A 12,700-nucleotide genomic window follows, 5' to 3' on the forward strand; every position below is an offset into this window, starting at 1 on the left:
GGCATATAAAATATTAGAATTTTTCCCTTTCCAAAATGTCTTAAGTGTAAGAATTTATTTAGCTCTCTGATAGATTATTTTCCTGCCTTCTCAGGATGGTCTTTGTCTAATTATTAACACAACTGTGAGAGCCAAACTTGTGGATGCCAATTAGAGGGGGATCAGATTAGTTCACATAACTAGAGAGACACAGATCTTGAGAAAGGCGGAGGCTAACATTCAGACTTATAAACCATAGAGGCTGAGAAATCAGTGTTTGAGCTGAAATATAAGATTTAAAAACTTAACTTTTATAATCCCTACTGTCCAATTAGCTACTCTTCATTCAGGACCTGAAATCTCTTGTCTAGCTCCTGATCAAATGAGTTAACATTTGTTAAGCATACTTCTATTTATCTTATTATATGTTAATATAGTTATTAATATCTAATCAAGGTTATGTAGTATTATTACCTTCATTTCTTTGCACCAGCCACCTTTCCCCTCCATTTCTTGAATGCCCACTCTCTTCATCTCTCTTAGAATTCTTTTTCTGAATCAGCACAGTTACCTCCTCCAGTAGGTCCTTTCCAATTTCTGCTGTCCTTAGCCTCTTGCTCGATATGGTTCTCTTCTATCTACTTTATAATTATTTTGTATCTTGTATCTACATGTTTCCCCATCCCCCAACTCCTTTAGAATGGAAATTCCCTGGGGGAGGAGTTGTTTCATTTATCTTTGTGTAATCAGCGCTTAGCTCAGTGTGTGCTTAATATGTTTTTGTTGATGGGTTGACTGGATGCAAACTTTTAGAATAGTAAATAAGGTCAAACATCTGAAAATAGTTCTCTAGAGTAGTAGAATGTTTCCTTCTTTCTGGTAGGGTGAATGAAACTACCTAGTAGCCTCAAGTTCATTTTGCTTCTGAGAGTAGTCCAAACAACCAAGGAGTACTACAGAGCTGGAGAAATGTGTGTGTCCTTAAGGAAAGAGAGACTTACCAGAACCCTAACTCTCCAAATGAAGTCTGATGAAAGCAAAGTCAAGAGACTTGCTGCCTTATTCATGGAAACTATGTTTTTTGGAATATAAGCAAAATTCCTATTAGCTTTTTTGACTGTCACATTGTACTATTGATTCCTGTTGAGCTTGTGATCCGCTGAAACCCTCAGATTTTTTTCAGGCAAACAGATGTCTAACTCTGACTTCTCCATCTTGTTGATTCTTGACTTGACATTTATTTCTACTGAATTTCATCTTCTTAGGTTAAAATAACTGTCATCTGGAGTGGCCTTTTTAGAACACTCAGGGGGCCATGGGTCCAGCAGAGTGTCTGTTTAATTAAGCGGCAGGGGATAACTTGCCTAGAAAACTACTTCCATAAAGGGAGAAAAGGACTCCCAGGGCCAGGGATCCCAAATCATACCTTTGTCACCTATGTCTTGCCTATATGAACTTGACTACCAACATACATTAGCTTGAGTTCATTCCGCCAAAGAATTTTATGTGTTTTTGAGGCAAGAGCATGTCCTTAGAATGGGGGAAAGTTTTATAATAATTCTTCTTATTATGCCTTTTCAGTAAAACCATTTTCTAAAAATTAATGGGGTTCAAGTACAACTGTGGGGCTCAGATACAAGCATGTGAAAAACCATAAGTCCTTGAGGTTATCCCTAGAACTCTGAGGGAGAGTACTTAAAGATACCCCTTAAGGATCCCAATCCTAGCTTGTCAAAGTAGGGAATAGGGAGTAGTATCAGAGTTTGTTTTATTCTAAATATTGCTCTAAAAACCCCACCCCTTTTCAATTGTTCTTAGCTTTCCTTGCCAACCTCAGCTTATTCTGGACTTTGGAACTTCAGATACTTTAATAAAACTTCCACTTTTTAGTTGATTTTTTTTGCAAGGCAATGGGGTTAAATGACTTGCCCAAGGTCACACAGCTAGAGCATTATTAAGTGTCTGAGGCTGGATTTTAACTCAGGTCCTCCTGACTCCAGGGCTGGTACTCTATCCACTGAGCCGTTTAACTGCCCCAAAACTTCTACTTTTTTAAAATAAAAATTTATTTTCTCTCCTTATGCAATAAAAGCTTTATGTATGCAAACATGCACATATACACACATTATAATGCATACATGTAGGATATATAAATATGTTATACACATATGTAGAATATGTGCATTCATACACAAATACCTATATACATACACATAAATATACCATGAGGCTTGGCTCTTATAAAGACTAAAACTACATTTGTTAACCTCCAGAGTTTTCCCCAATAAGGAACAAGGAGTATTAAGCCAACTGATGTTAACCCTCAGAGTTTGGTTTTAAAGAAGAACAGAGATTTGGTTAACATACATGTTTTACAGTTCTACAAAATACAGCCAGAATATATACCTGCATGGGAGAAAGAGTTCCAACTTTGGGACTGGAACTCTCAGAAATGAGATCTAAGGACACATTCATAGGAAGTAGACAAAGGGCCATAGAATGATTAGCAGTAGCCAATGAACTCATAGCATGTTATAGACCCCTCCCTGGTTCCTGAAGGCAAGTTTGAATTATTTGTTTTCCAAAGGAAAAAGCTGGCATCCTCTATATTCAAATATTAAAGAAAAGCAGACTTTGATAATATAAGTTTAAAATATCTAACTCACAAAAAAAATATCTAACTCACTTATATATAAAATCTGGTTTGATGACTGCCAATCTCTTTTCAGGACTGCTGTTGATTTCCACCTGATCCATTTAACTCATGTCTCCAAGTGGCATACTCACTAGCCCTGGTAAACCATGTTGGTAGATGGGCTAAAACAGGTTAAGAGTAATCAAGAGGCCTCAAACCGATTGGTGAATTAGGAGTGTGTCTACCCCAAGCATGGTATTCTTTCCTTGGTAGAATGGAGAATGAGAACAATTTGTTCCAATGGCCACAAAGGCAGCTGAAGCAGGCTCTGTAAAATGTTTAGAGGTTAGACATAGAAAACCTAAGGCCATCCACTACATCTCAAACTATCACCAGTTGTCTTGACTCTGACCTACCACTGAACTGTGATGACTTTGGAAGAGAGAGGCCAAAGACTTTGTGCAACTCTGCCTCACTTAAATCCAATTTATGCATGAATCAAAAAATTTCACCCATACTAGTTTACTCTTTTTAACAACTCAAAATTCCTGTGGTGACAGGCAAATGATGAAGCAGGTGGTGTGGATTCACTGAGAGCTGTAGTTGCAACCCTGCACAAAGGTGGTCTAGGTCATGGGGTTGTTTCATCACTGAAAGTGGCAGTGGGATTCAGCAACTCCCTGGGTGACTGAGCAGCCCTTTTAAGGATCGCACTACTCACCATATGCTTCAAGGAAGGGGCTAGAAAAGGTGCCCTAAAAATTGTCTATTTACCCAACCCTGGCCTGGTAACCACAGCAGGCAGGGATCCTGCCCTGCAGTTGGACCAAAAAAATGAGACCAAAAAATGTACAAAAACTTCTTCAAATAAGATTCACTGGGGCAGCTAGGTGTTGCAGTAGAGCACCGGCCCTGGAGTCAGGAGTACCTGAGTTCAAATGTGGCTTCAGGCACTTAATAATTGCCTAACTGTATGACCTTGGGCAAGTCACTTAACCCCATTGCCTTGCAAAAGCCAAAAAAAATTAGTAATAAAAAAGATTCACCATCTGTGCATGGAATACACACACACACACACACACACACACACACACACACACACACACACACTCTCACACTCCTAAATAACACAAGATCCAATAGACCTGCAAGATAATCAGCTTGTTGCAAGAGAGCTCAGCAGTATGGTATCCAAATAGCAACCCTGAGTGAAACAAGGGTGACAAATGAAGGCCAGCTAACTGAAACTGGATGATACAAGTTTTTCTGGAGTGACTACAGTAAAGAGTAGCACTGTGAAGTTGGAGTAGGTTTTATAATTAAAACCTTATCAACCAACTTGAACGCCTACTGAAAGGAATGAATGCTATTGCCTCTTGCCATGCCACTATCATCAGTGCCTATGCTCCCCATGATGAATGCTGATGAGATCAAAGAAAAATTTTATTACAATCTGGAGCCTCTTATCAACATACCAAAAGAGGACAAATTTATAATTCTGGGTGACTTTAGTGCTGGAGTGGACTCAGACACCCAACCGTGGAGGAGACTCCTTGAGAGGAGTTAGAAACAGCAACAATATGCATCTCTTAACCTTCTCATCACCAACACTGACTTCTGTTTACTTAAACAAAATAAAACTTTGTAGATGTACTCCCATAGAAAACATTGATACTATGTCGTTGTAAGGAGAAAAGACAGACTAGATGTGAGAGCGAAGAAGGCAATGTGTGTTGCAGAATGCTGAACTGAATCTCCAAGCTAAATATTTGCATTCAGTGAAAGTGGTGATCCAAGGGAAAATGGCAGCCTAAAGAATTATGTCAAGAGCTGCCCTTATAGCCACTGGAAGAAATTTTTATCTCCTCATTTTACCAGGGAACATCTTCACATGGGGAGCAGACACCCCTCTCCTCCAACTAAGAGGTTTGATTGAGACCCCTCAGTTACTTGGCTGCCAAAATGATTTACCTGGTGGGACTGTTGTTGCATATGCTGTAGCTTCTTGGATCCACAGGTAAGATTTAAGTGGATTGAGTAGGACACAAAAAGGTGGAAATCAGTATTCCTCATACCAGAGGTACTAGTCATCCCTCAACACAGGCGTGTGTGTGTGTGTAGTCAAGGAAAATAAATTCCAACATTGACCATATCCAAATATATGTTTCATTCTATATCTTGAGTTCATCGCCTGTCAAATGGTGAGTAGTGTGGGTAGCACATAGATCATCTTAATCAGAGTTCTTAAGTCTTTCAAAGTTGTCTTTACAATGCTATGTATAAATTGTTCTGGTTTTACTCACTTCTGTTTCAGTTTATAATTCTTCCTAGATTTCTCTTTAGTTCTTGTGAGACAGAAATATAGCCATTCCCCAGTTGAAGAGGATAGATACCCTTGGATTTCCAGTTCTTTGAAGCCTCTATTTTTATAATCAAGGTTTTTTTTTTTCCCTTTATTTGGGGTATAGGTGTTCTGATGGTATTGCTGGATCAAATGGCATGAACAATTTAGTGACTTCTGGGGCATTATTGTGAATTACTTTGCAGAATGGCTGGACCAAATCATACAGTTCTGCCAACAGAACATCAATAGGCTTGTTTTCAACAGCCCCTCCAGCTTTTGTCATTTTCCTTGCTAATCTGATAGGTTTGAAAACTGTTTTTACCTTTGATGATTTATCAATTGGGAAATGGTTTTTATTCTTATGAATTTGATTCAGTTCCTTATACATGTTGGAAATGGACCTTTGTCAGAGAAACTTGCTGTAAAAATTCCACCCTTACACCACCGCAACCCCCAATTAACTTTTTTCTTTCTCATTTTAGCTACATTGTTTTTTTTTTTTTTGCCAAAGCATAAACATTTATGTAAAAACAGTTGTCCATTTTTTCTGTCATTCTTTCTATTCCTGATTTGGTCATAATTGTTACTGATCCATAGATCAGTATTTTCTACTTTTCTTCTAGTCTTCAAACAATAAACATTTATTCAGCTCCTGTGATGTGTGAGACACTGTGCTAAGTGCTGGGAATAGAAAAAGATGAAAAAGTCAAGCCTCAAGGAGTTCGCAATCCAATGGGGAGGCAAAAAAAGTAAACAAATATGTGTAAACAAGCTCTAAACAGGATAAATAAGAAACAATTAATTGGAGGGAAGTCACTGGGATTGAGAGAGGTTGGGGAAGACATCCTACAGAAGATAGGATTTTAGTTGGGATTAAAAGGAAACCAGGGAAGATTGCAGAGATTGAGGGGGAGGGAAGGGAAACATTCTAGACAGAGAAATTTCATGCAGAGAAAGTGCCTAGAGTCAAGAGATGGAGGATCTGGGAGGTCAGTGTCACTGGACTGAAGAGTTTGTGACTAGAAATAAGATGCAAAAGGTAGGAGGATCCAGTTTATGAAAGGCTTTGAATACCACATAGAAGGATATGTATTTGATCCTGGAGGCAACAGAGAGCCACTGGAGTTTATTGAATAGGGAGGGTGACATGATCAAACCTGGTCTTCTGGAAAATCACTTTGGTAGCTAGAGGATAAATTGGAGTGGGGAGACTGGAGCCTGCACCAGGGTAGGGACAGAGACAAGAGAAAGGGGGAATATTATAGATGTTGCAAAGGTGGCTTTGACAGGCTTTGGCAATAGGATAAGAGACAATGGGGAGTACAGGATAGCCCCTGGATTGTGAATCTGGGGGACTGGGGCAAGAGATTTGTCTGTAACAGTAATAGGGAAGGAAGGGGGGAGGGTTTGGGGGGAAAGAGGAGTTCTGTTTTGAACATATTTTCAGATGTCCTCTGGACATCCAGTTAAGAGATTTTTGAAGGGCAGTTGGAGATGCCAAATGAGAGGTCAGAGAGTATGGGGCAGAAGAGTAAATTTGAGAGCATCTTCTACATGGAGATGGTAATTAAATCTAATTAGATCTCCAAGTGAAGTAGAATGGAAAGAGAAGAGGAGAGAGCCCAGGACAGAGCCCTGAGGGATATGTGGAGTTAGGAACCATGATCTGTAGGAGACTCCAGCAAAGAAGACTGAAAAAAAGAGCAATGTGTCCTAAAATCCTAGAGAGAAAAGAATATCCAGGAGTACAGAGTGTCCAACATTATCAAAACCTGCAGAGAGCTCAAGAAGAATGAGGATTGAGAAAAGATCACTGGATTTGGCAACTAAGAAATGATTGATAAGTTTGGAAAGAGTAGTTTTAGTGAAATGATAAGGTCAGAAACCAGAATGAAAGATTAGGGAGTGAGAGAAAACTATAGACACCTGTTGTAGATATAGGACAGTAATTACTATAGATGGAAGGATTGAGTGAAAATTTTGAAGATGGGAGAGACATGGGGCATGTTTGTTGGCAGTAGGAAATGAACCGGGAGTTAGAGATTAAAGATCAGTAACAGAGGGGATGACAGAGGGGGGGCAATCTGATGGAGACAGGAAGGAATGAGATCACTTGAACAAGAAGGGGCATTAGCCTTGGTATAGAGTAAGGCTACTTCATCATGTGAGACATGAGTGAAAGAGGCAGAGATGAAATAGAGGGCAGAAGAGGAAGCTCACAGCAAAGAATTCAATTTTTTTTCCTATAAAATATGAGAAAAAAGTTCTCAGTTGAGATAGTGGGGTGACCCCTATCACCCCATGGGAGTACCATGGGAGTTTTGAGAAGGGATGAGATCTGAAAGAATCATGGCAGAGAAAGGGAGAGATGATTACGGAGGTATAGTAGGATTGTTTAGTAGTAGTGGGAGTCCAAGTGAGGTTGTGAAATATAAATTTAGAGGACTCAGAATGATTGTGTAGTTTTCTCCATCTTTGTTTAGCAGCACCTGTGTAGGAACAAAGGCCACCAAGAGTAGGAGTGATTTAAGGCTAAGGCTTGATTGGGCATAATCAGTGATATGGGGGTTAGGGTTTCAGGATAGTACAGTATAGAGTTGAACTGGTTCATCAAGGAGTCAAGTTGGGGAAAAAGGAGATAATGGATAGTAGTGAGTGAGATGACCTGTGAGAGAATTGAGGTTCAAGGCTTGAGGATCATGGTATGGATAAAGATTTAGTAAAGAAAGTTTGAGAGAGAGGTGAAAAGTCAATAGATTATGGTCAGATAAGGGAATTTCAGAATTCTTAAATATGCAGTTGGCACAATTACGGGTTCTGACAAGAACCGTCTTTATGCATGGCAGGTGAGTCTGCTGAGGAACTGAATGGTTGCGTTTGAAGAAGTATCAATACATATGTTTAAATCCCAAAGAATGAGGGCATGAGTTGAGCAAAAGAAAAAATTTTAGTCATATAAAAATCTCATTGGGGCGGCTAGGTGGCACAGTGAATAGAGCACCGGCCTTGGAGTCAGGAGTACCTGGGTTCAAATCCGACCTCAAACACTTAATTACCTAGCTATGTGGCCTTGGGCAAGCCACTTAACCCCATTGCCTTGAAAAAAATCTAAAAAAAAATCTCATTGAGGAAGATAGGGGAATATCCAAGAGGTCTATGACAACAGTTTCCAGAATTTTGATTCGATGATATGGATATTATGAACCTCAAAGGAGAATAAGATTACAAGTGATATAATTATAAAGAGCTTACTTAGCACAAAGCCTAGCACATAGTAGGTTGTATATGGTTGCTATGTTGATGATGGTGATGATGTGGTAGTGGTAAGAAGAGAATCTAGAAGGAGAAATAGGGAGAAAGTAGTATTCTAACTCCCCCACCTCAACCAGTGACTTGAGGTCAAAAGATGCAACCACTGCTGAAGAGTGGCCACGAAGGTTGTGTCATTAGGGGTAAACTAGGTTCCAATAATAATTAGTAAGTGAAAGGAATGGGAATGATTTAGGATGAAGAGGAGTTTATTGCCTGAACAGGCATTCCAGAAGGCACAACAGAAGGGATGAAGGTTAGAACTTTGGAGTGAGAGGATTGAGGAGGATGGGAATAAAGAATCTGAGGATGAGATGAGTTAGGGGGGATTGAATGATGATCTCCAGGGGGGTTCAAATCACTGGGATATAATGGGTATGAGCAAGCGTGACAATGTATCTTTGAATGTCAGGTACCACTTACCTTCCCAAAAGAGGTTGAAGATGAGCCTAGAGAAAAAGTAGAGTGGAAGGCATTTGATCATATGGTAGGGTGAGATTCCCTCCTTCACTACTCCTTTTTCTCTGATGGTTGTATTAGGCAGGAGAAGCCAAAGCAAGAAATGGAAGGACTGAGGTCAAAGGAAAAATGATTTCTCTTTGTTCCAGAGGTTCGCCACATCCAGGTTGGGGAATCAGTCTAGTGGCAGCAGGAGATGGTGTGTGTTGACCCAAATAGAAGATTTGCTTTGAGGAATACGAAAGATGCATTCCTGCCTGGTATCTGTCTTCTGTTATTCATAGCATACTTGAAATGCTGGCCTATACTTAATTTCTAGGAGAATGCTTTTCATTTACCCCCCAGATATTTTTGTTGAGCAGCATTCTTACTTCAGTAATTGACATCTTTGATAGGTTGAACCAAAGAGTGAGTTCTGGTTTTGGAGTTTGGAAGAATTGAGTTCAAATCCAGCCTCACTTCTCTGGGTGACTCTTAATTTGCTTTAGCTTTGGTTTCATCTGTAAAAATGGGGATAATAGTCCCTGACTCTCAGGGTGGTTTTGAGAATCAAACAAGATATTTGCAAAGTGCTTTGCAAAACTTAAAAAGTGCTTATCAATGCTATTATCAGATCTTAAGTATTTTACCTTTTCAAGCAAAAATGGGCAGATAAAAGACAAAAATGCAGAGGATTCAGTAATAGCATAAAATATTAAGAAGAGATGGCAAAAAGGGTATTCAAATTTGATTCAGCAATACCTTTCCTAGGTCTATATCCCAAATAGATCATAAGGCAGGGTAAAAAAATTCACATGTACAAAAATATAGAAGCTCTTTTTTAAGTGGCAAAGAATTGGAAAATGAGGGGATGCCCATCAATTGGGAAATGACTGAATAAATTTGTGGTATATTAATGTGGTGGAGCACTATTGTTCTGTAAGAAATCATGAGTGGGAAGACCACAGAAAAGCCTGGACTCACATGAACTGATGCTGAGTGAAATGAGTAGAACCTGGAGAACATTGTACACATTAAAGGCAATATTATGTGATGGATCAACTAGCTCCTCTCAGCAATTCAGTGATGGCCAATCCTGAGAGACCTGTTATGAAAAATGCTATCCACATTAAGAAACTAAGTAGTCTGAATGCAGAGCCAAGCATGCTTTGTTCACTTTTAAAAACTTTTATTCTTATTCTTTCTCATGATTTTCACCCCCCACTCTTTCACAACATGACTAATTTGGAAATATGCTAAACATGACTGTCCATGTACAGCTTTTACCAGATTGTTTGCTACCATGGGGAGGGAGGTGTGAAGGGAGGGAGATAGAAAATGTGGAACTCATAAACTTACATATGCTTGAAAGCTGGAGATTATCTTTGCATGTAATTGAAAAAATAAATATTGAAAAAAAGAAGAGGTTACAAGAATACACAAAAGTACTACACAAAGAATCATCTTAGCATCACCTATAACCATGATGCTGTGGTTACTGATCTAAGAATGAAGTGGGCCTTAGGAAGCTAATGGAGGTAATGAAATTCCAGAAGAGTGACTCAAAATCCTAAAAGATGATCCTATTAAAGTGCTAAACTCAATATGCCAGCAAATTTGTAAAACACAACAATGTCCACTGGATTGCAAAAGATCAGTTGACCTCCCAATTCTAAAGGACCATGTCAAGGAATGTTTAAATTACCAAACAATTGCATTCATTTCATGTAACCAATGACATTATGCTTAAGATTCTGTAATTTAGCTTTAGCAATACATGAACTGAGAATTATCAGAAGAGCAAGCCTGGTTATCAGAGGCAGAGAGATTCAAGATCAAATTGACAACATTTGCTGGATGAGGGAGAAAACAAGGGAGTTCCAGAAAAACATCAACTTCTGCATCATTAACTATACTAAAGTCATAGACTATGTGGATCACAAAAAATGTTGAAAGTTCTCAAAGAGATGGGAATACCAGGTCATCTTATCTCCTGAAGAATCTGTATGCAGGCCAAGAGGGAGTGGTTAGAATCAAACATGATTAAGAGTGGAGGAGGGGTATAACAAGGTCATATATTTCCACCTTTAATTTATATGCAGGACACATCATGCAAAATGCCAGATTACAGATATCAAAAGCCAGAATCAAATTGCCAGAAGAAACCTTGGCCATATCAAATACATGGATTACATTCTGATAGCAGAAACTGAAGAAGAGGGTGAGAATTTAAAACTTGAAATCAAAAAAACCTAAAATTTTGGCAACTTGGTTCCATCACTTCCTGGCAAATAGGACAAAAAATGGAAGCAGTGTCAGATTTTATATTCATGGGCTCAAAGATCTCTGAAAATTAAAATATGCTTTGATCCTTGGAAGACCAACTTATGGCAAATATGGACAGCATACTCAAAAGATAAAAACACCTTTATGACAAAGATCTGAATAATCAAAGTTGTTATTCCAGTAGCAATGGATAGCTGTTGGATTATAAAGAATGCTGAGCACCACAGAATGGATGTTTTTGAATTGTGGGGTTGGGGAAAACTTTTGAGAGTCCCTTGGATAGCAAGGAGATCAAATTAGTTAATGCAGGTTATTCATTGGAAGGGCAAGTACTGAAACTGTAGCTGAAATTCTTTGATTACATAATGAAAGGACAGCACTCATTGAATAAGACTCAAATTGGGAAAAGATTGAAGGCAAAAGTAAAAGGAGATGACAGAGGATGAGATGAATCGACAGTGTCATGGACACAATGAACATAAACAGACTTTCAAAGACAGTGGAGAATAGAAAGGTCTGGTGTACAGTGGTCCATGGGTCATGAAGAGTCAGAATGACTTTAACAATAGGCTAGTTTAATTTAATGGTATCCAATCTCTTCCATTTTAACTAATGCTAAATGATTTTGATAACTGCTTTGTAATACAGTTTTGAGACCTGATACTTCTCAGCTCCTTTTTCTTCCCATATTTTTCATTATTTCCATTGAGATCCTGGACCTTTTTCCTCCTCAGATGAATTTTGTTATTCTAGCTCCATATAGTAACCTTTGGAAGTTTGCTTGGCATGAGAAAGAAGAAACTAATACACTTAAATGGTACTGTTTTCATTATACTGAATCAACATTATCTATAAGCAATTATATTTCTCCAATTGTTTAGGTCTAGTGACACTTTTTATAGGATCACTGTACACTCATATATTCATAATACTTGTGACTTTTTGTATTATAATTCTGAAATTACGTTAAGAAGGCAATCATTTTGATACTGGAGGAAACCTCTAGCATCTGCCTTGATAGTTGGAGATCCCCATCACTATTTTGACTGTGTGTGTGTGTTTGTGTTTAAGGGAGACCTATATGATAAGGCTGCAGAAATTGACAGAAGTGATGGAGGGCTTTAGATATCAGAGGAGTTTGCATTTGTTCCTTTAGGAAAATAGGGAAATAGAGGAGTAAAAAAACATGGACTAAAGACTCTGGTCAGAGGTCAAATAGAACTATAATGCATTAGTTCAGATGAGGGCTGGACCCAGGCTTGTGGTGGAATAAGTGGAGAGCAGAGGACATATGGCATAGTTGCTGGGATGGTAGAAGCAAGGTTTTGAGACAAATTGGTTATGTGGGGTGAGAGTAAGGTGCCAAAAATGATAGAGATGCTGAATTTGGATGACTAGTCGGGTGGAGATGCCCTCTACCATTAATGAGAGGGAGGGTTTGGGGGCAAAAATGATTTCTGTTTTGGATATGTTTTACATTTGAGTTGCCTATATATAACACTGAGCTCAAAATATTCCAAAGCAATGTTGATGTGGGACTGGAGCTCAGGAGAGAGCATGAGAAGAACATAGTCCCCAGTCACCCTTGGTGAAGACAATCCTAGAGCTGTTCTGCCTCTCCTAAATCCCTCCTAAAAGAACCTTACTCTGGGAGTTCAGTAACCTGGATCTCTGGGGCTGACCCATGACTGGTTTTGTGACTGTGAGCA

This window comes from Macrotis lagotis, chromosome 1, assembly GCF_037893015.1.
Source record: "Macrotis lagotis isolate mMagLag1 chromosome 1, bilby.v1.9.chrom.fasta, whole genome shotgun sequence".
NCBI classification, from domain to species: Eukaryota; Metazoa; Chordata; class Mammalia; order Peramelemorphia; family Peramelidae; genus Macrotis; species Macrotis lagotis.